The 26,298-nt window shown below is 35.4% G+C and overlaps 1 protein-coding gene across 1 annotated transcript in view; it reads left to right on the forward strand.

Annotated features, from left to right (window-relative positions):
* LRRIQ3 (leucine rich repeats and IQ motif containing 3) overlaps positions 1-26,298 on the forward strand; it is a 176,255-nt gene that overhangs the window by 36,617 nt on the left and 113,340 nt on the right. The gene's annotated exons all lie outside the window — the stretch shown is intronic.

Consider the following 26,298-nt stretch of genomic DNA (forward strand, 5'->3'; position numbering starts at 1 on the left):
ACCATATCCATCTACATTATCTTTTGGTTAATTGTATTTTTCTCTCTCTGTTTTCTTTGCATTCCTTTGTAGTAGTTGACATTTGCAAATATAGGAACACTTTTCTTGGCAGAGTCTCTGAACACTGAACTTGGGGAGGGAGGCAAGATAGAACACACTGTCATTACTTTATATATACTAGTCATGACAAACATCAAACATATGAATAAGTAAATGAACACTTTTATGTAGCTTATTTTTAGATACTAAAGGACAGAGTGCAGAAGATAGAAATAAAATTTGGCCCTGAAATATAGGTATGATTAAAATTGTTCTAGATTTGGGCAATGGACAGTCTCTGAGAAAGCCAGATTAAGAATTTTCACTGAAATGCTATTCAGCATTCTACAGTAAGCAGAAAACACGTTCTCTTGCATCAATCAGCCTGCATGGCTAAATCTTAGATGGCAGTTACCCTGACAGAGATAACTACGAGGGTCAAGGAGCCAAACTGACCATAATACAGTGCCAGCAATTTCTCAAGAAGAGGAGCCATACACTTTTAAATCAAGGTCAAAGTATCAGAGAAAGTGAGCTCACAAGTGGGGACAAGTAAAATGATGTCACTAAAAGATGTGAAAGAGGATCAGGCAGCTGCTGACAGGTGCATATTTATTTAAAATATTATTTCTGTCTCATTTCTTTAAATGCAGTGAATTTTTTATGAAGTAAACCTCTAACTAAAGGTACTTGGTCTTTAGTTTATGGCCCTAGGATTGAGTTTTTTACTCTTAGAATCAAGATTTTCTGTGATACTCATGTAACTTGAGATAAAAACCTTATGGGTGGAAATAATATCTGAAAATTCAGCATGCATGAACAAAATTTAAATTAGCTTTGTGAGCAGAGATGTCACTAGTAAAAATATATTAGTAGTCTAATGCAGATCAATTTGAATTATTTCTCTCTTTAATATACTGTTCCATTAGACACATTACTTATCCACCCGAGCCCGAGTTTCTGCATATGTTAAGTGGTAGAGAGCAGGGGCTGATAGCAGTAGTCATTTTGCTGTTTGCTTGTGGGAATTTAGAACATGAACATAAAGTACGTAACACCTGGAAAAAATGGATATTACATTTTTACTATCTATTATTTCTTAGAAATGCCTTTGTTGTGATGCATTGTGCTCTCTGCATCATTTGACTCTGTGGGAAAATTTTCTTTGGATTTCTTCCTACCCCCCCCCCCTTTTTTTTAAGTGAGAGGAGGAACAATAGTGAGATAGACTCCAGCATGTGCCTGGACCAGAATCCACCTGGCAAACCCTGTCTGGGGCTGATGCACTGCCCATCTGGGGCCAATGCTCACACCTGAGGTACTTTTAGTGCCAGAGGCAGAGGTTTTACGAAGCCGTCCTCAGTGCTTTGGGCCAATGTGCTGAATCAGTCTAGGCATGGCTGTGAGAGAGGAAGAGATAGAGAGAGAGAAGGGGGAGAGGTGTTGTTGGTCAAATAAGTTTATAAATATGATATAACTGTTTGCTTGCTTATAGTTTGCATTGGGTGTGGGGAACAGGCTGTAACCAGGTAGGGCCATGATAGCCTAAGGCAGGCATCCCAAAACTACGGCCCACAGGCCACATGTGGCCTCCTGTGGCCATTTATCCGGCCCCCAGCTGCACTTCCAGAAGGGACACCTCTTTTATTGGTGGTCAGTGAGAGGAGCACTGTATGTGGTGGCCCTCCAACGGTCTGAGGGACAGTGAACTGGCCCCCTGTGTAAAAAGTTTGGGGACCCTGGCCTAAGGCTTAGTTTAAAGACTAAGCCTTTCCTACTCTTTTAGTACTAAGATCTTTTCAAAAGTAAGCTTTTCCCCACACCCTTGACTGTTGCATGATGTGGGATGGTGCACTCTCATGAGGAATCCCATTATGCCTCAGATAAGTGACTTTGTATCAGAAACTTCCTTGTTTGTATATTGGATTAAAAGTTTTGATTTCTACACTATAAAGTGGGGCAGAGGAGCCCATGCTGGAGGAGAGCAGAGAAAGGCCATGCGGAGGAGAGGAGAAGCAGCCAAGATGGCAGAGTGCTGAAGAAGTCAGTTTGTGCAGAGTTTGTGCAGAGAGAAGGAGATGGGGAGCAGAGGTGAATAAGATTGGTGAGGCAGAAACTTTTGATTCTAGGAAACTCAGATAAGACAATGGCTTCAGGAACCCTGAATGGAAAGGGAAGTGTTATCCCACTGTGTGTATTTCTTGCTGGCTGGGTGCAAGCTAGGATTAAATGTAACGGCCCACCAGTTCTTAGCTCTGTTGTTTCATTACCGTCTGTCTGAATCAAATATGAACCTGCATGGGCCAGGCAGCTGTAGTTGTGGCCATGGCTACTGGCTTTACATTTGGCGTAGTCTGTGACAGGATTCGATACCGATCGGTATGAAGCCACCACCACCATTGAGCAGTGGAGTAGAGGGCTGGCTGCTATTATGGTTCCCCATGGCTGTCCTTTTGGGGGCTGTAGGCTGGCTGACTTTTACAGGCTTGTGTGAGGAAACTGAGAGCTCTGTGGAAGAGGCCAACCGGGACCTGCAAACTGAGCAGTGGAACGAGCTGGAACAAATGTGGGAGAAAGAGATGTCAACCCTGGAGCTGGAGCAAGCACCAGAGGAGGCCGACCAGGTTCATGAGATTTGCTTGGAAATGATGCAGCTGCTGGAGAAGGAATCACAGGTTTGTTAGTTGCAGATTGCCCTGGACATTGTGGAGAGCCAGCAGTGGCAGGAGGCCGGGGCGGGGGCTGCAAGGCTTGCAAAGCAAAAGGTAGTAGCGGCTCAGGACTCAAGCCCAGCAGTAGGAGCTGATCTTTTCAGTTCCTCTTTGAAGGATGAGGAGAATCGGGCTGGAGTTGCGATCAGCAGTCTCTAGAAGATGAGAGCCCAGCATCAAGGAGTACCTACTACACCTCTGGTAGGTCTGTGATTTTGGGACATAGGGATGAATATCATCATGTTCTCCATAGCAGAGATGGAAATGCTGACTGCCATTGCCACGTGCTCCTCTTTGGGACAATGTAAGAGCTGCCAGGACAGCAGGGATGAGGCCCCAAGTGTGTGGACTGATTCCTGGACTATGACCGGAGTGAGCACTGGCTCCTTTATTGGATGGACTTACGGATTTTGGACAATGTAAAATACCCTGATGGGGGTGGGGAGTGGCTTTGCTGGAGGCCCTCCCCTGCCCTGGGAAGCTTTTCAAATAGCTAGAAAGAAGGCCGAAGACATTTTGTGCTTTTGGAAAAGTGCTCAGAGACTGGTGAAATGTACCTTTGTAATTGTTGAAATTGTATGATTTGTCATGTTGTTGCAATTTGTGTAATGTGCCTAATTTCCTTGTGCAGAAATACTTGTGCTTTAGATCGTGAAGCTAGCCAAAGGGGTGGAATGTTGGTCAAATAAGTTTGTAAATATGATATATATGTTTGCTCACTTATAGTTTACGTTGGGTGTGGGAGACAGGCTGTAAGCAGGCAAGGTCATTATAGCCTAAGGCTTAGTTTTAAGACTAAGCCTTTTCTACCCTTTGAATACTAAGATCTTTTCAAAACTAAGGTTTTCCTCACACCCTTGACTGTTGAATGATGTGAGGTGGTGCACTTTCATGATGAATCCAATTTATGCCTCAGATGAATGACTTTGTATCAGAAACTTCCTTGTTTGTATATTGGACTAAAGGTTTTGATTTATATACTATAAAATAGGACAGAGGAGCCCATGCTGGAGGAGAGCAGAGAAAGGCCATGTGGAGGAGAGGAGAAGCAGCCAAGATGGTAGACTGCTGAAGGAGAAGCCAGTTTGTGCAGAGAGAAGGAGATGGGGAGCAGAAGTGAATAAGGCTGGTGAGGTAGAAACGTTTGATTCTAGGAAACTCAGATAAGACGGTGGCTTTGGGAACCCTGAATAGAAAGAGAAGTGTTTTCCCTCTGTGTGTATTTCTTGCCGGCTGGGTGCAAGCTAGGATTAAATGTAACGGCCCACCAGTTCTTAGCTCCGTTGTTTCATTACTGTCTGTCCGAATCAAATGTGAACCTGCACGGGCCAGGCAGCTGTAGTTGTGGCTGCGACTACTGGCTTTACAAGTGGAGAAGCAGATGTTGGCTTCTTCTTTGTGCCCTGATCAGGAATCGAATCTGGGACTTCCACATGCCTGGCCGACGCTTTGTTGCTAAGCCAACTGGCTAAGGCCAATATCAAAATTTGACAAGAAGATTACAAGAAAAATTACAGGCCTGTCTCATGAATACACATATAAAAATCTTAAATATAAGCCAATTAAATCTGGTGATATATTAAGAAGCTTATACCCTACTACAACAAGCATGCATTTCATTCAGATTAGATTGTCATTAGAAAATCAATCACATTGGCAGAATATGAAGATGAGGAGGTTATTTCAATCATTCCTTGTAGTACTGCAGCCCCCTGGGAACTACCAGTGTCGCATGGAAAAACTGCTCAAGACACAATTTGATGTCAAGTGGAAGAAGGAGAGGCAGTCAAGAGAGACAAACCTCCTGAATCTTTTTCTCCCTCAGCTTTTATTGATCAGAAGCAGAACAAAGGTAACAGGAATAAGTTCGAAGGAGATCAGATCATATGGGGAAAGAATGACTAATGAACTTCTTTCTGACATGCAGAAAGGGCAAATTTTGGTCAGTAAATTCTTTGCCTTTTGCTAATTAACAAGCACAAAGGAAGGGGCAATCTAGAACTCTCTAGGCTAATTTCTTAAAAATCTATTTACAAGTATTATTCCTTTGTGTTTACACAAAGGTCACTCACACAGCTTTTTGATGTTTGCATCTAAGAGACATTCACATTTAGGGCTTTTTAACTAAAATTCCCCAAACCAAGTCATAAAGGGTTCAAGATTAGATGGGTGATTCTCTACAATTCCTCATTTTGTCCAGTAGCAGGGTAACTAAAATTTGGGCATATTTTGAATGAATGTGTCCTCATTTTTCAAGGCTCCAAGGTAACTGATATTTGATCTTATTTGATGAGTAGAATTTCAAGATGCTTCAAATGATCTTTGCTCTCTGTTTTTACTCCCATGATTACATGGCAAAAGCCATTTTGAAAATGTTACTAAGTTTTCTTACTCATCAATTGATCTTAATATAGATTACCTTATTGGATCTAACCTAATCAAATGAACACATTAAAAACATTTCTCTGGTAGTAATCAGAATATCACAGAAAGTTTATGGCAGGGAGTATATTCTAATGAAAATGAAGGAATGTATTGAAAATATTGTGAGATTTCTAATTACCTTCTCTGTCAAGTGGTAATTAGGCTTTTACCCTCTAGCCAGGAGGTTAGACACTTCCTTCCTGGAAAAACTGCCTCTCAAGAGATAAGCCCATACTTAGGTGGGACATAAAAACAAGAATAAGAGACATGGACAAGAGTGTGGTAGTTATGGAGGGGGCAGAGAGGGAGAGAGAGGGGCACAAAAAACCAGATAGAAGGTGACAGAGGACAATTGACTTTGGATGATGGGTATGCAACATAATTGAATGAACATATGTACCCTGATTTACTAATGTCACCCCATTAAAATTAATTAAAAAAAAAAGAAAAGCCTAGCCTGACCAGGTGAAGGCACAGTGGGTAGAGCATCAGACTGGCATGTAGAGGACCCAGGTTTGAAACCCTGAGGTCGCCAGCTTGAGCGCAGGCTCATCTGGTTTGAGCAAGGCTCATCAGCTTGAACCCAAGGTCGCTGGCTTGAGTAAGGGGTTACTCAGTCTGCTGAGGTCCCTCAGTCAAGGCACATATGTGAAAAAAATCAATGAATAACTAAGGTACTGCAGTGAAGAATTGATTCTTCTCATCTCTCTCCCTTCCTGTCTGTCACTATCTGTGCCTCTCTCTCTCTGTCTCTGACACACACACACACACACACACACACACACACACACACACACACAGAAAGAGAGAAAAGCCTGAGAGTTGGAAATCTCCCAATGAAATAGCAATCAAATAACCCTATATTAAAGCTAAGTTTATAATTATTCAAATATACAGTGATATTTGGTGTTAGACATGAAAAGATATCAAGGATCACTAGATATTGATTAATGACTCTAAAATTATAGATTGAAACAAACAAAATAAAGGAATGCAGATAAAAAAGACAGTTTAGGATTTTTTTTTCCTCTCTTGTACTTGAACTATATTTTCACTGAGCCTGTAATTTTAGGCTGATAGATATTTTCTAGTAGTTCGTTGAATATATTTTTGCTGTTATTTGGCTTTCATTGTTGCTGTTGAAAAGTCAAGCTAATTGTTTCTTTAAGGCTGTCTTTCTTTTCTCTCTTACTACTTTTAAACATAAAATCTTTGTTTTCTGAAGATGTTTATTTTGACATTTCAAAGAATCCATTTCTTTATATGTATTATCTAACTTGAGATTTGTTGGGCTTTATGTATTTAGGGATTTCTTATCCTTTATTAATGGATGATTTCCAATAATTATTTTATTAATAATCTATAACATTTTCACTTTGTTCTCCATTTTTCTCATAATGGTAAATTAACCTCTTTGCAGTGGTGTTCTCTAAGTCTATCAATTGATAGACTAACTATAGCAGAGGTCATGTTCACAGACCAATATGCTTATATTTGGTAACACCCTTAGTTTGAGGTTTCTTTAATGTTCCTATGTCCTCTCTCTGTGGCATCAGGCCACATTACTGATGGTTGAGTTATAAGGACTAAAGTTGTGGATGAGTGACTCAGGGTCTTCAACAGCCAGAAAGTGTTTGGAGCCAACTCACTCTTGATTTATTGCAAAGATGCACGAGCAAGTGTTCCTCACCATAGCTGTATACTGTCAACCTGCTAAGCTGTTCCGAATTTTATTTGCGTATTTTGAGCAAAGCATGCATAAGGTTATATTAGTTTACTGATGGTTGTTAGATTTGGTGCAGGACACAACTGTTTCTCTGGAGATGATGTAGTCAGTGCTTTATGGATACTTTAAGATGTTAGTTGATCCTTTTCATAACTTTCTATCTGTAAGTAATTCTCTTATTTTAACCTTTATTCACTTATATTTCATCTATTCTATATTCAGTAATGGGTTTTTCGGGTTACCAATGTGCTTACTGTCTTTACGTAATATATCTCAGAACTTCTGCCTAGAGCTCAAACTTGCTTATTAAGTATCTATACTTGGCATCTTATAAAATATTTATTAGTTTCTCTTTTTCTTGAAAACATAATTGAATACTCTCAAATAATACAAAAATATAAACTTTAATATAGTTTATAACAGTTCAACCTTTTTATATATCATAATTATTTCTATTCTATAGCCTATCCTTTAGCTTAATCTTCCAATTGAATAATTTTTCCATAATGTGAAATATGCTATTCAATCCAACTATTAAATTTTAAATCTTAATTATAATGTATTTCCTCATACATCTATGCATTATGTTTTTCTATGAGTTTTCCATGTTTTAAGTAAGAATATTGGTTAGGGTATTTAGTCAGTCATACTCTAGGAAATTAAGTTTTGCCTTGAGATTTTATGAAGTGAGAGATGATTAAAGTTGATTAAAAACTTGATCTCATTTTCAGCATGAAAGTATATATTTATGAAAAAGGTAATTGCTATGTTTTTACCACTCTGCTCTAGTTAAAATTAAAAGATTATTATTAAGCATTTATTATTATGTATTTTATATTCTTAAATTTTAATAAAATATTTCTCAATATTAAAGTAAACTCACGTAAATAGATTGGCTATTTGATTGGCTGTTATCAACAAGGCAGGTAATAATAGCAAGTGTTGGTGAGGCGGTGGAGAAAAAGAAATGCTCGTTCACTGCTGGTGGAATGTAAACTGGTACAGTCATTATTGAAGATAGTATGATGATTTCTCAAAAAATTAAGAATAGAACTACCATATGACCCAGCAATCACTTTACTGGGTATTTACCCCAAAGCTCAAAAACATTGGTATGTAAGGACACATGCACCTCCTTGTTCATCACAGCATTCATTATTCACAGTGGTCAAAATATGGAAACAACCAAAGCGTTCCTCAATAGAAAAATTGGATAAAGAAGATGTGGTACATATATGCAATGGAATACTACTCAGCCATAAGAAATAATGATATATTGACATTTATAACAACATGAATGGACCTTGAGAACATTATACTGAGTAAAATAAGTAAATCAGAAAAAGATAAGAACTATATGATTTCACACATAGATGGGATATAAAAATGAGAGTCATGGACACAGATAAAATTAAAGTGGTTACCGGGGAAGGGGAGAAGGGGTTTGGAGGGAGGGCTGTAAAGAGGGGCAAATATACAGTTACAGAAAATGATTTGATTTTGGGTGATGGGCACACAAACAATCAACAGTTCAAATGCTGTAAAAATGTTTACCTGAATCCTATATACTCTGATTGATCAATGTCACCCCATTAAATTTAATTTTCTAGATAAATTTTTTTAAAAAACTACTGATAATTACAGCAATGTTAATGAGCTATTGTGAAATATAATTAACAAAATTTGAGACATAAAAATTATATACATAAAATCTATGTTCCTCACTATCATTAGCATTTTTCTTGTCTCCTCTTCATTTAACTGTTTCCTCTTATGTACAGTGTGATTTAGGTTGATTGACCATATACCTCACACCCAGATGAATCTTTTCTGTTATAAGGCAGTGTGCTTTATTAGGATGGCTTTGATTACTTTATTTTGATTATTTCTTATGGCCCACAGTAGATTATTTTAGGAAAGACATATAGTTAGCTGGAAATGGGTATAAACGAAAGCAAGGAGGAAATAAAATATGACTTTTTGCCCAGATCTATAATTCAATTTGATGAAATATTTGTTAATTTGTGAATCTGTTTAGTAAAAAATATGGTTTGGTTACTGCAAGATAAATGTAGGAACCATAAAGATGGAGAGGCAAGATACTAGGAGAAATTAGTTCTTCCTATTAAGCATTTTTTGCGTGATATAAGGGATAGTAAATCTCACCAGGAAGATATAGCCTTAGATTCAGTGATAGGACCATATAGAAATATCAATGGCACCTTAAGCAGAGTCCAGATGAAAACATAAGTCTTTGAGTCCTTCAGCAAGGGCAGATCATTATGTTTTTATGCTGGGAGATTTTTCTATATTCAAAAGGTTTGTTTATTTTAAGGGACAGGCAGCAAAAACGCAGAGTGCTAAGTGTTTAGAGTTGAATAGATTGATAAACCTAAAGCATCTCTAAAAATGTTGATTATTTTCTTCAAAAATCTTGAACATCCACTATTCTGAATTCTTAGGACATAGCATTCTGCTTTATTAACATCTTCCAGCCTAACATCTTTACAATTGGTCATCTCAGGGAGAGGATGCTGTGCAAGGAAGCACTTCCAGGAAAAAACTCAATGTAATGCTGCCAGGTTCACTGACCAGGGAATTCAGATGAGATCAGGCGCGTTCAGGGTGTATGGCCGTAGACATGACCAGGGAATTCAATCTGCTACCCAGACAGAAAGTCCTGTTCTAGTTTAGCAGGATATAGTGATAGTGTGTTACAGTTCCATCACCACTTTATATTCCTCTGTAGTGACTCTGCATTTTATCTACATTTATAGATTGGGTAGATAGGTTGGGGCTGGATAATTCATTATTTATTCAGATTTCTTGGACCATGAATTACCAAGGATCTTGAACTTAGACCTAGATTCAATTTTAGGTGTGTTTTTGGATTCTCTCCTTCTGAAGGAGTGTTGCATGTGCTTTATGTAGATATTGCCACTTTTGCAGGTATATATGTGAAAAGAAAACTGATGTTAATGTTGATATCCAAATAGGTAGCTTGTTCTGAGCTAGTCAGAGTAAATTTATGTCTCCTGTTACATATGTTTACAGTAGTCAGTTTATACTAATTTCTTCATCATAAGGTTCATTTGAGTTTGACCCAGGTGAGTTTGAGGTACAGGACATGTGTGTGTGTGTGTGTGTGTGTGTGTGTGTGTGTGTGTGTGTGTATCATGTATGATCTATTGTCATCTTCTGGAACATTGATATACTCATTTTTCCAATATGACACACCTGCTTGGGGGATGAATTGACATATGGAAGAAGAGTAAGCTGAGCAAACTGCACGGAAATGGGGCTGAGCCCTGAACAAACCAAGAGTGGAACCCTAGCCCTAGATTTTTCAGTTTTGGGAGACAATAATTTCATTTTTAAAGGCACCTTAACATTGGGATTATCTGTTTTTGATATCCAAAGTGACTAATTGATAAGTATGTTTATTAGAAATATGTTTGTCAAATTATTGAGCACCATACAAATTATCTGCAGAGGATTAATTCTATTATAACCACTTTAAATTAGCAAAATATTTTAAGTATTGCTCTCTTATAATTTTATTATTTTTTTACTCTATATTAAGGATTGTAAGAAACAAATTTATCTCTGTTGAACAATACCTTAACTGTTGATTATAGTCATTGTCACCTATTTGCAATGTTGAAATTTCTAAAACACTAAAAATAAAATGAGGTTAATTGCTGTTCTACTTTGACTAATTTTTCTTGAGAAAGGTATTTTTTTATTACTTTAATTCATTTAAGAGTGGAATGCTTATTTTGTTGAAGCTGTTTTCATATATTTTATTTTTGTATCAATTATGCACACATTTTTGAAGAAAACTTTAAGATTCCTGATACTTTTATTTCATTCTGTAGACACTGTGATGGATATTGAAAAGCTCTCCTGAGGTGATTAGTATTTGACATGAAATTATACTATAATGGTCATGTATAATCACATATCAAATTTCATAGGTTTCAGTAATACTTTAAGACTTATTTATCATCAGTAATTTTAGAATGTTATTGTCGATCAAAGAAAATAAATATATGAAAGGAGAAAAAATTTTATAGAGAGATTTTTTAAAATTCTTATTTATACAATAAGAAACATAGAAAGCTTTAGTGATAAATGTACAAAATCAAATTTGGTTTTCAATTCTTATTGGTAATAGTTGATTCTTATAACAGACTTCCTCCTACTCACTTTTTTAGTTAGTAGAAAATAATATAAAACTGATTGAGTATAACCAAATATCTTTTACCATTGTGAATTTTGTTGTGTTATTCAAATTTGGCAGTGAATTAGAGTTAGTGGACATGTATTCAAGTTTTGGTTTGACATTGTATTCCAGACATTTTATGTTTTTTTCTCATCATAAAAGCTATTCTATAAATAACTTGCCTAAAGCTATAAAGATATTAAATTATAAACATAAGACTCAAGTCTACTTCTTATGTGTCAGAGCTAAATAAAATATTTTTGTTATTCCACTAACATTTAAGATTTTTGAAAAATAATATCCCTTTATTAAAATTTTATATACAGATTATAAAATTATAACAAAGGTATCTTACCTGTCTCATGGGCATGTTATATAAGGTTGAAAACAAGTATTAATTATTATTGATTGGTTAATTTTAAAAATATTTATTGAATGCCTACTCTGGGTTAGCTACTCTCTAGATCCTGAATATACAACAATGACCAAAGCATTCAAAGCTACTGTCTTCTTGGAGATTAAATTCTAATGAAATTTTTATTTTTACACATATAATAGTATATAATGGAACATGTTATATAATGGTACAGTAAGTTTATATATTACTTAAAAATAATGTGTAATGACTTTGTTACTAGATTATTTTTACTAACATACTTTATTCATGTTTAAAGTTTGAAATCTGTTTTAAATATAATTCATTCACTCAATCCTCATAGCAGTTATGCAAGAAAAATAGAATTACTTCATAGATACTGTGATAGAGGCAAATTGAAGATTAATAAAAATAAAAGTAGATAAAAAGAAAAGAAAATATTACATTTGGATATTTAATACAAATATAATAAGAAGAAAAAGTAATGAATTATACTTAGTATTGTAATATCTTTCAAAACTTTTTAAATTTATATAGTAAGATAAATAGGTATCATTGCTCTCAGAGGGATTATAATATGCTTGTGGTACTTTTCTAGTTGTGTGTTGATGAATAACTCATTCTGTGATAAAATTATTATAGCAAGTACTTTTCTTATCCTTCCTGCATAAAAGTTTAGAAAATTATAAATTATGTTGAATCTAGAGTTTTTACCTGCAAAGAACAGAAGCTAACTCTAAATGACTCAGGCAATGATATTATTTTTTGAAGGTTTATCCAGGAAGCTCACAGAATATTCAGGAAGGCATGATAAATGTGCTTGAGAAATGAGTATCAATGAGAGGCAATGCAGAGCTAAGACTCCACCAGTAATACAGTTTGCTTAGGGTGCTTCCATTTGCCTATTATTACTAGCTATATATCACCCCATCATTCTGCTATAGTTTTCATCAACTTTTTAGTGTCTTTGTGTTTTTGGATTATTCTTAAAAAGTAAAAATTCAGGGAGAAAGCATTTAATTGGCCGAAGCTAATTTATATGATGATGTCTTAGCTCTTAGGGAAATGGAAAACAGAGTATCTGTTCCCTTAATTCATCCATACATCTCAGAGAACAATAGATCAGTACAGGCAGCCAGAATGGGAGGATCTTTAGGTGTTATGCATTTTTACTAAATGAACATTAAATTCATTTTTGTTTGCATAGCCATGTTATCATAGTAGACAAGCCTGATATGTTTTCTAGCATTTCAAAAACATTTCTGTAAGTTGAAAAATTTTCTTATTTTGAATTTAATTCACAATTAAGGTTGTATGTGAGAATATATATATATATATATATATATATATATCCAAATATGTATATATGCACTTGTTTTCTATTCTCTAAATGTCTGTATGGCAGAATGAGAGAAATATGTGTGTGTGCATGTATGCACATATATGTATGTTTTGAAATATGGTATAGATCAAGGGTTGGCAAAATAAAGCCTGTGAGCACAGTCTGATATGGCTTGTTACACAAAAAGAATGGTTTTGTATTTTTAAAGAATTGTAAAAATGAAGAATATACAACTAAACAAATATGTACTGTAAAACCTGAAACATTTACTCTCTGGATCTTTATGGAAAAAGTTTTTGACCCCTGATATAGAAGGCTATGCTTAAGACAAGGAGAAAATTTCTATTTTCATTAAATTTATAATGTGATGGATAATTTTGTTGCTAGTTTTTGTTATGTATGTTACTAGTCTTTGGGATGAATATAAGATTTGCTTACAGCTGTGTTCAAGAAAATGAAAAAAAACCTTTTCTTCCCATAATTTTTAGGTTGGTAGAAAACTTTCAATTTAGTTTTTCAGAATTATAAAGTTCATATGTAGTATAAGAGTGCATCAAGTTAAAGAATACTAAAGAAATTGTTCTAGATAGATTCTGGTTTGAAAACTAGCTTTGAAATCTATATTGTTAATTGCCTGATAATTATTTGATGGATATTCTGGAATCATGCTTTATGTTTGAAAATAAGACTCCCTGTGAAAGTAAGAAATGCTGACTATAATCTAGAATTAAACTATAGGTTGCAACTGAGTGACCAATTGGTTCATTTCACTTACAGGAATTTTATTAAGATAAAAAACAAACAGACAAGATTTACTAATTTGAAGACCCCCAAGCAGTATAAAAAAATAAATAGGTTATAATTGATTCTAAGCCAAAATCTTTCAACATAAACATTTATTAAGGCATTCCTTTTTATATACAATATTAATCCTTTACTATTTTAAAAGGCATATGAATTATCAAATAATACTCAACATACTAATATAACAATTTATGTGAATAAGGAAATTATTAGCCTCATCTCAAATTATTCACAGAAGACTTATTTTAAATATAAGGAATTTAGAATGTACTGCACATAATTTCATAATATAAATATAAAAGCATTATAGGCAACTTTTAAGTAATGTATCTGTTAACCTGTATGATAATTGATTGTTATTTGTGGAATAGATTTGAGTCCTCATTTTGGAATTATAAATAAAAGTATAATAGTCTGTTATTTGTTATAGTAAATTATATAATTTTGAATGACAATTTTGTTTAACAGTGACTATATTATTTATATATAATGAAGATTAGTTCCTACCTTATAAACTAGGTATATTAAAAATAAAAGTAGCAATAATTTTTCAAAGTAAATGCTATTTTTAAAGATAAATTTAGGTAAACATTTCTATGAAAAATATTTAGTAAGGCGTGCTTGACAGATATAAACAATTTAAAATAAAATCTATCTTTGCATATGGCTTGGGTCACTAATTATAATCTGTAAAGACAACATACAAATTTGAGCCAATATTATCTAAAATTTGCAGCTTTCCAGTGAAATTTACTTTAATTCTTTCTTGGAACACAGATGTGCTTTTTTCTACTATTTTTTAACCAGAAAAATCACCTTTGTTACACTATTACTAAAAGATTGAAAATATTTTATGGCTGAGTAAATAATTTCAATAATTAAACATACATAAAATGAATGATCTGGTCTTATGTTCATCTTACTGAGTTTAATAATGATTGTACCTCAGGTCTCAGAGTTAAACTGAATCATTTATTTTTTTAAATTTACACAGAATAATTTTAATTTTACTAACACTTTACAAAATGCTTTGATTTTCTTGAAACTCAGAATAAAAAAGAAAATTGGCTCTGGCCGATTGGCTCAGTGGATAGAACGTTGACCTAGTGTGCGGATGTTCCTGGTTCCCTGGTCAGAACACACATGAGAAGCAATCATCTGCTTCTTTTCCCCTACTGCTCCCCTTTCTCTCTCTCCCCTTTCACAACCAATGGCTCAGTTGGTCCGAGCTGAGGATCAAGCTGAGGATCATTCAGTTGGTTTGAGCATCGGCCTCAGATGGGGTTGCCGGGTTGATCCTGGTCAAGGCTCATGCGGGAGTCTATCTCCCCTCCTCTCCCTTAAAAAAATAAAATAAGATAATAATTTTAAAAAGTGACATATCTTAGTCTTTTTAGAAACTATTTTTCCATTTTCAGAAGTAGTACAAGAAGCGGAATATTTTGTGCGTTTGTTTTCTTTCAGCATGAGTGGCTTCTACATAGACACACAAGCAAGCTTAATTACCTTCTTGTCCACATTAGAATCATTAACAAACTAATGGCATACAGAGCTGAACAGACTGATTATAACATCGTGTTTCTGCACTTGGAGCAGGAACAGCACATCCATCAGTAGGTTTCAGGAGATGTAATAATAGTCGTGTCGCTTGGAAACCATGCCCTGATAATTTAAGCTATTTTAGCAGAATAACTTTTGTCTACTTCCTCTTAAGGATTCAGATGAGTATGATTCTGACTATGCATTGTAGACATTCCAAAAATAAGTATCCTTTAAAAATAAATAACTTAAAACAAATTACATACAACACATGACACTTAAATTTAAGCTACTCTAACAGCAACTTTGGTACCTGTGACCTCTGGATTTTGACTACCTACATCAGAAGACAGTCTTTTAAAATCAGAAAGTCTTATTGCAATGAGTATGCTGAGTGTAGATATAATTAATTGTGCTTGTGAATGGTGAGACTACTTTAGGACAAGATCATGTCTTAAGTGAAGCTTTAATAATTGAATCTGGTTATCTCATTTAATAGGATAACTAAGAAGTTGAGAAGCAGTATTTTTAGTAATATACTATTTCTTCTGATCTAAAAAGAGAGATGCCTTTCTATTTATATATTCTTTAATTTCATTAATCAATTATTTTTTAATTTAAGTATAGCTGATACACAACTTTTTATTGATTATATTAGTTTCAGATATACAATAATATAGTGCTTTGACATTTTTATACTTTAAAATTTGATCACCTCACTAATTTTAGTAATCACCTGTCACAGTGTAAACATATCACAATATTATTGACTATATTCACCTTCCATTTTTTATCCATCCCTTCCAACTCCCTCTATTCTGGTAACCATCGCTTGAGTCTCTTATTTCTGTCTGTTCTTGTTTTGCTTTTTGATTGTTTTTTAGATTCCATTTATAAGTGTATATCTTTCTCTGACTGACTTTATTGAGTTAGACTGTAGTTTTCAGTATACAAGTCTTTTACCTCCTCAATTAAAGTTATTACTGTGCTTCATTTTTTTGGCTGCTACTGTAAATGTGATTGTATTTCTAATTTTTATTTTCAGATACTTTGTCATTTGTACATTAGTGTGTAGAAACACCAGAGATATTTTATGTTGATTTTGTACTTGTGGGTTTAGTGAATTTGTTTATCAGTTCTAACAGATTTTTTAAATAGAGTCTTCAGGATTTTTTTTATATATATATATTTTTCCGAAGCTGGAAACAGGGAAACAGTCAGACAGACTCCTGCATGAACCTGACTGGGATCCACCCAGCATGCCCACCAGGGGGCGATGCTCTGCCCATCCAGGGCGTTGCTCTGTTGTGACCAGAGCCACTCTAGCGCCTGAGGCAGAGGCCATAGAGCCATCCCCAGCGTCCGGGCCATCTTTGCTCCAATGGAACCTTGGCTGCGGGAGGGGAAGAGAGAGACAGAGAGGAAGGAGAGGGGGAAGGGTAGAGAAGCAGATGGGCGCTTCTCCTGTGTGCCCTGGTCGGGAATTGAACCTGGGACTTCTGCATGCCAGGCCAACACTCTACCACTGAGCCAACCTGCAGGGCTTCAGGATGTTTTATATATAAGAGCACATCATCTGCAGAAAGGGACAATTTTACTTATTTCTTACCAATTAGGCTTTCTGGACATAGATATCCATTTTCTTTTGAATATTTAGGAATTTTCAACCATTATTACTTTAACCATGCTTTCTGGTTCCTTTATTTTCTTTCTTTTTTTTTTTTTTTTGGTGACAGAGACAGAGAGAGACACAGAGAGTCACATAGAGGGACAGACAGACAGGAAAGGAGAGAGATGAGAAACATCAATTCTTCATTGTGGCACCTTAGTTGTTTGTTGATTGCTTTCTCATATGTGTCTTGACTGAGTGGCTACAGCAGAGCAAGTAACCCCTTGCTCAAGCCAGCAACCTTGGGCTCAACCTGGTGAGCCTTGCTCAAACCAGATGAGCCTGCAATTAAGCTGGTGACCTCCAGGTTTTGAACCTGGGTTCTCTGTGTCCCAGTCCTGTGCACTGTGCCATCACCTGGTCAGGCTCTGGTTTCTTTTTTTCCCCTCTTTTTCTTCTGGTACCTTTATATTTCAATAAAGTATACAGTACATATACTGATTCATTTGCTGTATCCTGTAAGTCCTGTAAGCCAGTCTTTTTCAACTGCCAGTCCACCAGAAAATTTGTGTCAGTCTGTGAAAGAGTTAATCACCCTATTGTATGAAGATTATAGATCCAATGATTTCAGTTGACTTTGCTTATGCTCATGCTGACTTCTGCTTTAGCGGAATCTGAAATAATTATCCTATTACCTCTAGTTCTGAAGTGTAAAAAATTTGAAAATCTGTATAGTGAATCATTCTAGTGAATAATTTTTTCAGTTCATCTTTTCTGTTTTTCAGCTCCATGAATATTATTTGGCGCTTTTTTTTTTTTTTTGCATTTTTCTAAAGCTGGAAACAGGGAGAGACAGTCAGACAGACTGCCGCATGCGCCCGACTGGGATCCACCCGGCACGCCCACCAGGGGTGACGCTCTGCCCACCAGGGGGTGATGCTTTGCCCATCCTGGGCGTCGCCATGTTGCGACCAGAGCCACTCTAGCGCCTGAGGCAGAGGCCACAGAGCCATCCCCAGCGCCCGGGCCATCTTTGCTCCAATGGAGCCTTGGCTGCGGGAGGGGAAGAAAGAGACAGAGAGGAAGGCGCGGCGGAGGGATGGAGAAGCAAATGGGCGCTTCTCCTGTGTGCCCTGGCCGGGAATCGAACCCGGGTCCTCCGCACGCTAGGCCGACGCTCTACCGCTGAGCCAACCGGCCAGGGCTTGGCTCTTTTTTTTTTAGATTTTCTATCGCTTTGCTTAAATGCTCCTTTGTTCATGTATTACTTCTTATTTTTATGACGAGAGAGAGAGAGAGAGAGAGAGAGAGAGAGAGAGAGAGAAAGGGACAGATAAGAACAGACAGACAGGAAGGGAGAGACGAGAAGCATTAATTCTTTGTTGTGGCATCTTAGTTGTTCATTGACTGCTTTCTCATATGTACCTTGACTAGAGGGCTATAGCAGGCAGAGTGAGTGACCCCTTATTCAAGTCAGAAACCTGGGGCTCAAGCCAACAACCTTGGGCTTAAAGCCAGTGATGTTTGGGCTCAAGCCAGCGACCATGGGGTCATGTCTATGCTTCCACGCTCAAGCCAGCAACCCTTCACTCAAACTGGTGAGCCTGTGCTCAAGCCCGATGGGCCCATGCTCAAGCCAGCCACCTCAAGGTTTTGAACCCAGGTCCTCTGCATCTCATACTGATGCTCTCTCCATTGAGCCACTGCCCAGTCAGGCTCATGTATTACTCTTTTGATCTTAGAGAATATCTTTATGTCATTTATTTTGAATTCTTCATCAGGTAACTTGTATAAGTCTTCAATAGAGCCACTGTCTAGAGATTTATCTTTTTTTATGTTAAAAGTCTTTTCCTGATTCTTTATTTTTCCTGGCTCTCTGTGTTGCTGTGTTTACATTTGACAAAACATCGAAGTCTCCCAGTCTTCATGGACTGGCCTTATACAGAAGGAATCCTCTACCAATCAACCTGGCAGAGATTCTGGGGGCCTGAGACTTTCATGGGAATCCAATCTGTTCTTTGTTTTCTGGTGTTTTTTTTTTTTTTGTTTTTTTTGTTTTTTTTTCTTTTTTCCACAGATGTCTAGAGTATGCCAGGTCCTATTAGCTCCAGGACAGATGCAACTGAAACTGTTTCCTTATTGACCCCCAGAAAAGTTGAATTCTTGGATGTTTAGCACTTTCCCTTTTCAGAGGGAAGTAGAGAGCTAGAGATTTAAACTACCTTCTCTGTGTTGAACCAAGATTAAGGATATGGTGATTGCCAACCCCAATTTTTGTTTTTGTTATTACTAGTATCCAGTCAGCTAGGTTATGCCGTGCCTTGTCAGTACTCTGATATAGGCAAATTAGAACCCAGTACTTTGGGCAGCCTCAAGAAAATAAGTGGCACTGTCGGTATTTTGGCTTCTTACTCTGTACTGAGCCAGGGTAAGTAGTTATGGCATTTATTGGCACAAGCTGCTTTCTACTTTCTTCCTTAGGTAGCTAGGTTGGGTCAGATCTGTCAGAGCTCCAAGACTGGAAAGACATAAGTCTGTCCTCTGGGAATCAACTCAGAAAACTTAGGGTTACTGGTCATTCATACCAGGTTTTTTACTCCCCTGGAAGTATCTGGGAATCAAAGGTTTTCTTCCTGATTATATTGTGTGTTCCAAGGTTAGGGATTTTAAAGAGAGGATGTCCTGAATGTTCCCCACCACTTGAGTTTCCTTAACATCTAGACTATTTCAATTGTCCAACATGGATCTTAAAGTATTAATGAATACATTTGTCATAGGTAAAACTAAGTATTATAACCGCCCCATTTTTTAAAACTCATGAGTTGTTTACTGTATCTTAATGAGAATATTTGTTTTTAAGTGAATCTGATAATACAGTTTTTTTCGCCAGGAGTTTAATAAGTCAATTACTAATAATATTACTTAAGGAACTTTTAAGTAAAAATAAGATGGAATACAAATATTAAGCAAATGCTTTTTAGATGAAATAAATAATTTCTTTAAAACTTAATGTTTGAGTTTATTTTTTTCTTAAAATTCATATTGAGAGAAAAAGAATCTCCCACCATAAGGTTCCTCCAATATCAAATCTGTAAAACCATGAACTTTGAATTTTTACAATATATCCTCAGAATTTATAATAATGCATTTTGACTCAGTGAATGCTTTAGTAACAAATGAAGGAATTAATAAGTAATTTTGACAGGAAAGAAATAGAATTTTAATGTCAATAGATTGTGAAAGTGATTTGCACCTCTTTCAGTCTATGAATTTACCTTTTATCAGTAATTATAAAAACAATCATTAAATAAGATGGTTTCTTTTAAGAAGAAAATTTATTAAAAATGAATTTATATTTAAAATAAAAACATTAAAGTTAATAACCTAAAATATTAACATATGCTGATTTAAAATAACCTAAATGTTAACATTATTCTCATATCTCTTTTTAAATTTTTATTCATTTTAATGGGGGGACATAAAATAAATCAGGGTACATATGTTCAAAGAAAACATGTCCAGGTTATCATTCAATTATGTTGCATACCCATCACCCAAAGTCAGATTGTCCTCTGTCACCTTCTAATGTTTTCTTTGTGCCCCTCCCTCTCCCCTTCCCCTCTCCTTCCCTCTCCCCCCCTTGTAACCACCAAATTCTTGTCCATGTCTCTTAGTCTTGTTTTTATGTCCCACCTATGTATGGAATAATGAAATTCTTGTTTTTTTCTGATTTACTTATTACACTCCGTATAATGTTATCAAGATCCCACCATTTTGTTGTAAATGATCCGATGTCATCATTTCTTATGGCTGAGTAGTATTCCATAGTATATATGTGCCACATCTTCTTTATCAAGTCATCTATTGAAGGGCTTTTTGGTTGTTTCCATGTCTTGGCCACTGTGAACAATGCTGCAATGAACATGGGGCTGCATGTGTCTTTACGTATCAACGTTTCTGAGTTTTGGGGATGTATACCCAGTAGAAGGATTGCTGGGTCATAAGGTAGTTCTATTTTCAGTTTTTTGAGGAACCACCATACTTTCTTCCATAATGGTTGTACTACTTTACATTCCCACCAACAGTGAATGAGGGTTCCTTTTTCTCCACAGCCTCTCCAACATTTGCTATTACCTGTCTTGTTAATAATAGCTAATCTAACAGGTGTGAGGTGGTATCTCATTGCAGTTTTGATTTGCATTTCTCAAATAACTAATGAAGATGAGCATCTTTTCATATATCTGTTGGCCATTTGTATTTCTTCCTGAGAGAAGTGTCTGTTCATTTCCTCTTCTTATTCTTTTATTGGATTGTTTGTTTGTTGTTGAGTTTTATGAGTTCTTTGTATATTTTGGATATTAGACCCTTATCTGAGCTGTTGTTTGAAAATATCATTTCCCATTTAGTTGGCTGTCTGTTTATTTTGTTGTCAGTTTCTCTTGCTGGGAAAAAACATCTTAGTCTGATGTAGTCCCATTCATGTATTTTTGCCTTCACTTCCCTTGCCTTTGGAGTCAAATTCATAAAATGCTCTTTAAAACCAAGGCCCATGTGTTTAGAACCTATGTCTTCTTCTATGTACTTTATTGTTTCAGGTCTTATATTTAGGTCTTTGATCCATTTTGAATTACTTTTAGTACAAGGGGACAAACTATGGTCGAGTTTCATTCTTTGCATGTAGTTTTCCAGTTTTCCCAGCACCATTTGTTGAACAGGCTTTCTTTTCTCCATTGTGTGTTGTTGGCCCTTTTATTAAAAATTATTTGACCATATATATGTGGTTTTATTTCTGGACTTTCTCTTCTGTTCCATTGGTCTGAGTGTTTATTTTTCTGCCAATACCATGCTGTTTTATTGTCGTGGCTCTATAATAGAGTTTGAAGTCAGGTATTATAATGCCCTCAGCTTCATTCTTTTTCTTTAGGATTGCTTTGGCTATTTGGGGTATTTTATAGTTCCATATAAATCTGATGATTTTTTGTTCCATTTTTTAAAAAAATGTCATTGGAATTTTGATGGGAATTGCATTAAATTTTATATTGCTTTGGGTAATATGGCCATTTTGATTATATTTATTCTTCCTATTCAAGAACAAGGAATATTTTCCCATCTCATTGTATTTTTTTCAATTTCCCTTAACAATGCTTTGTAGTTTTCATTATATAGGTCCTTTACATTCTTTGTTATGTTTATTCCTAGGTATTTTATTTTTTTTGTTGCAATTGTGAAGGGCATTATTTTTTTGAGTTTTTTTTCTAATGTTTCATTGTTGGCATATAGAAAGGCTATGGACTTCTGTATGTTAATTTTGTATCCTGCGACCTTACTGTATTGGCTTATTGTTTCTAGTAATCTTTTTGTGGAGTCTTTGAAGTTTTCGATGTATAAGATCATATCATCTGTAAAAAGCTATACTTTTACTTCTTCTTTTCCAATATGGATGCCTTTTATTTCTTTATCTTGTCTGATTGCTTGGGCTAAAACATCTAGCACCACATTAAATAAGAGTGGAGAGAGTGGACAACCCTGTCTTGTTCCTGATTTAAGGGGGAAAGTCTTCAGTTTTATGCTATTCAATATGATGTTAGCTGATGGTTTATCGTATATGGCCTTAATCATGTTGAGATATTTTCCTTCTATCCCCATTTGTTGAGTGTCTTAAACATAAAATTGTGTTGTATTTTATCGAAAGCCTTTTCTGCATCTCTTGATAAGATCATGTGGGTTTTGTTCTTTGTTTTGATATGGTTTATTACGTTAACCGTTTTACGTATGTTGAACCATTCTTGTGATTCTGGGATGAATCCCACTTGATCATGATGAATTATTTTTTTAATGTGTTGTTGTATTCTATTTGCCAGTATTTTGTTTAGTATTTTAGCATCTTTATTCTTTAGAGATATTGGTCTGTAGTTTTCTTTTTTTGTGCAGTCCTTGCCAGTTTTCAGTATGAGGGTTATGTTGGCCTCATAAAATGTGTTTGGAAGTATTGCTTCTTCTTCAATTTTTTGAAAGACTTTGAGTAGAATAGGAACCAAGTCTTCTTTGAATGTTTGATAGAATTCACTAGTATAACCATCTGGGCCTGGACTTTTATTTTTGGGAAGTTTTTAATAGTTTTTCTATTTCTTCCCTGCTAATTGGTCTGTTTAGGTTTTCTGCTTCTTGACTCAGTCTAGGAAGGTTGTATTGTTCTAGGAATTTATCCATTTCTTCTAGATTGTTGAATTTAGTGGCATAAAGTTTTTCATAGTATTCTACAATAATTCTTTGTATATCTATGATATCTGTGGTGATTTTTCCTTTTTTTATTTTGGATTTTATTTATATGAGTCCTTCCTCTTTTTTCCTTGGTGAGTCTTGCCAAGGGTGTGTTAATTTTGTTGATCTTTTCAAAGAATCAGCTCCTGGTTCGATTAATTTTTTCTATAGTTTTTCTGTTCTCTATTTCACTTATTTCTGCTCTGATTTTTATTATCTCCTTTCTTTGGCTGGTTTTGGGTTGTCTTTGTTTTTCTTTTTCTAGTTCCTTAAGGTGTGAAGTTAAGTGGTTCACTTGGGCTCTCTCTTGTTTTTTCATATAGGCCTGAAGTGATATGAACTTTTCTCTTATCACTGCTTTTGCTGCATCCCAGAGATTCTGATATGTCGTATTGTCATTTTCATTTGTCTGTATATATCTTTTGATTTCTGTGCTTATTTCTTCTTTGACCCATTCATTTTTTAAAGTATGTTGTTTAGTTTCCACATTTTTGTGGGGGTTTTTTCCTCTTTTTTTTCAATTGAATTTTAGTTTTAAAGCTTTATGATCAGAAAATATGCTTGGTACAACTTTGATTTTTTTCAAATTTGCTGATGTTATTTTTGTGGCCCAACATATGGTCAATTCTTGAGAATGTTCCATGTACACTAGAGAAAAATGTATACTCTGTCACTTTGGGATGAAATGCCCTGTGCATTCATCATATCCAGGTGCTCTAGTATTTAGTTTAAGGCCAATATATCTTCATTGATTTTCTGTTTGAATGAATGATCTAGAGCTGTCAGCGGTGTATTGAGGTCTCCAAGTATGATTGTTATTTTTGTCAGTTTTTGTTTTAAGTTCAATAAGTAGCTGTCTTATATATTTTGGTGCTGCTTGGTGTGGTGCATTTATATTAAGAATTGTTATGTCTTCTTGATTCAGTGTGCCCTTAATCATTATGAAATGACCATTTTTGTCTCTGAGTACTTTTGCTCTCTTGTAGTCAGCATTATTAAATATGAGTATTGCACCTGACCTGTGGTGGCACAGTGGATAAAGCATTGACCTGGAATGCTGAGGTCGCTGGTTCGAAACCCTGGGCTTGCCTAGTCAAGGCACATATGGGAGTTGATGCATCCTGCTCCTCCCCCTTCTCTAAAATGAATAAATAAAACCTTTAAAAATATATAAGTATTGCTATGCCTGCTTCTTTTTGGATGTTATTTGCTTGGAGTATTGTTTTCCAGCCTTTTACTTGGATTTTTTTTTATCCTTGTTGCTTAGATGTGTTTCTTGTAGGCAGCATACAGTTGGATTTTCTTTTTTAATCCATTCTGCTACTCTGTGTCTTGATATTGGTGAGTTTAATCCATTTACATTTAGTGTAATTATTGACATTTTGGGTTCCCTATTGCCATTTTATAAATTGCTTTCTGTTAGTTTTGTAACTTGTTTGATTCTTCTCTTTTGTTTTTCTATTCTTTGTTTTTGTTTGGTTGTATTCCGTACTTCTTTTCTATGTTGTTATTTTTTTAAGTCATGTGCTTCTGTGGTGGTTTTTTCAAAGGTGGTTACCATTAAGTAAAGAAAAGCATTCCTACCATGTTCATTATAGTAGACTATCTTATGAGTACTTCTGCACTCCATTGTCCTTTGCTACTGTTAATCTCCGTCCTCTTTCCCCCCCCCCCTTTTTTTGTATTTGTTGTCACAGTTTAAATGTGGTTTTATTGTGTTCTTGGTGGAGCTTTCACTTGTGGTTTTGTTTTGTTTTGTTCTTTGGCTCTGGTTGGAAAAGCCCCTTTAGTAATTCCTGAAATGGGGATTTTCTGATGATAAATTCCCTCATCTTTTCTGTATCTGTGAATGTTTTTATTTCTCCTTCATGTTTGAAGGATAGCTTTGATGGGTATATTGTTCTTGGCTGAAAGTTCCTCTCTTTCAGGACTTTAAATATTGGGGTCCACTCTCTTCTAGCTTGTAGAGTTTCTGCTAAGAAATTCAATGATAATCTAATGGGCCTTCCTTTATATGTTGTATTCTTCTTTTCCCTGTCTGCCTTGAGAATTTTTTCTTTGCCATTGGTTTGTGCCAATTTCATTTTGATGTGCCTTGGAGTAGGTTTGTTGGGATTAAGAAAACTCAGAATTCTGTTTGCTTCTTGAATTTGAGGCTTTAGTTCTTTCCACAGGCTTGGGAAGTTCTCATCTGTTATTTGTTTGAATATGTTCTCCATTCCATTTTCACTCTCTTCTCCCCCTGATATACTTATTATTCTTATGTTAGTCTTTTTGATGGAGTCAGATAATTCCTGTAGGGCTTTCTCATTCTCTTTAATTTTTGAGTCTCTTTCTTCTTCTCTCTGTTGTGCCTCAAGTTGCTTGTCTTCTATTTCACTAATTCTACCTTCTATCTGACCTGTTCTATTAGCTAAGCTTGTTACCTCATTTTTCAGTTTGTGAATTGAGTTTTTCATCTCTGTTTGATTTGTTTTTATAGTTTCAATTTTCTTGGTAATATATTCTTTGTGTTCGTTGAGTTGTTTTCTGAGCTCCCTAAATTGCCTTTCTGTTTTCTTGTATATCTCTTAGTATTTTTAGGATTTCTATTTTAAATTCTCTGTCATTTAGCTCCAAAATTTCCAATATATTAAATGTTTTCTCCATAGATTTTTCCTCATCTATCTGTGCTACATCTCTGTCTTTTGTATCCATGATATTCGATTTCCTTTTCCTTAATGGCATCTTAGCGTGGTTTATTTTATAGTACTAATGAGAATTAATAAAGAATAAAAAGTAAAAAAAAATGAAAATTTATTATTTCCCTATTTTTCTCCTCTCCTCTCCCCTCCTTCTTGAGAAAAAATTGTGATGAAGTGTGAATTATATTTTGCTAAATAGAACAAAAACTACCTATAATGGAGGGCCTGAGTTAAAGAGAAGTGATAAAGGGGCAAAAAGGAGGTATGGACCCACAAAATCCAAAAAAGGAAAAAATTTGGGTCTAGAATAAAATGATTTGCTTGTAAGTGATGGTCGACTAAGAGATATAATGAGAGGGATAAAAGGGAAACAGGAAAAATGGGAAAAAAATTAAAAATTACTATTGTATTAAATGGAGCAAAAACTAGATAAAATGAAGAGCCAGGGTTGAGAGCACTACTAATGAATTAAAAAGTGAAGTAAAAAGCACCCAAAGTGCCACAAAGAAAAATTTGGGTCCCAAATAAAATAATTTGTTCATGATTGAGGATTGAATG

Source organism: Saccopteryx bilineata, chromosome 3, assembly GCF_036850765.1.
Source record: "Saccopteryx bilineata isolate mSacBil1 chromosome 3, mSacBil1_pri_phased_curated, whole genome shotgun sequence".
In the NCBI taxonomy this organism is placed as follows: domain Eukaryota; kingdom Metazoa; phylum Chordata; class Mammalia; order Chiroptera; family Emballonuridae; genus Saccopteryx; species Saccopteryx bilineata.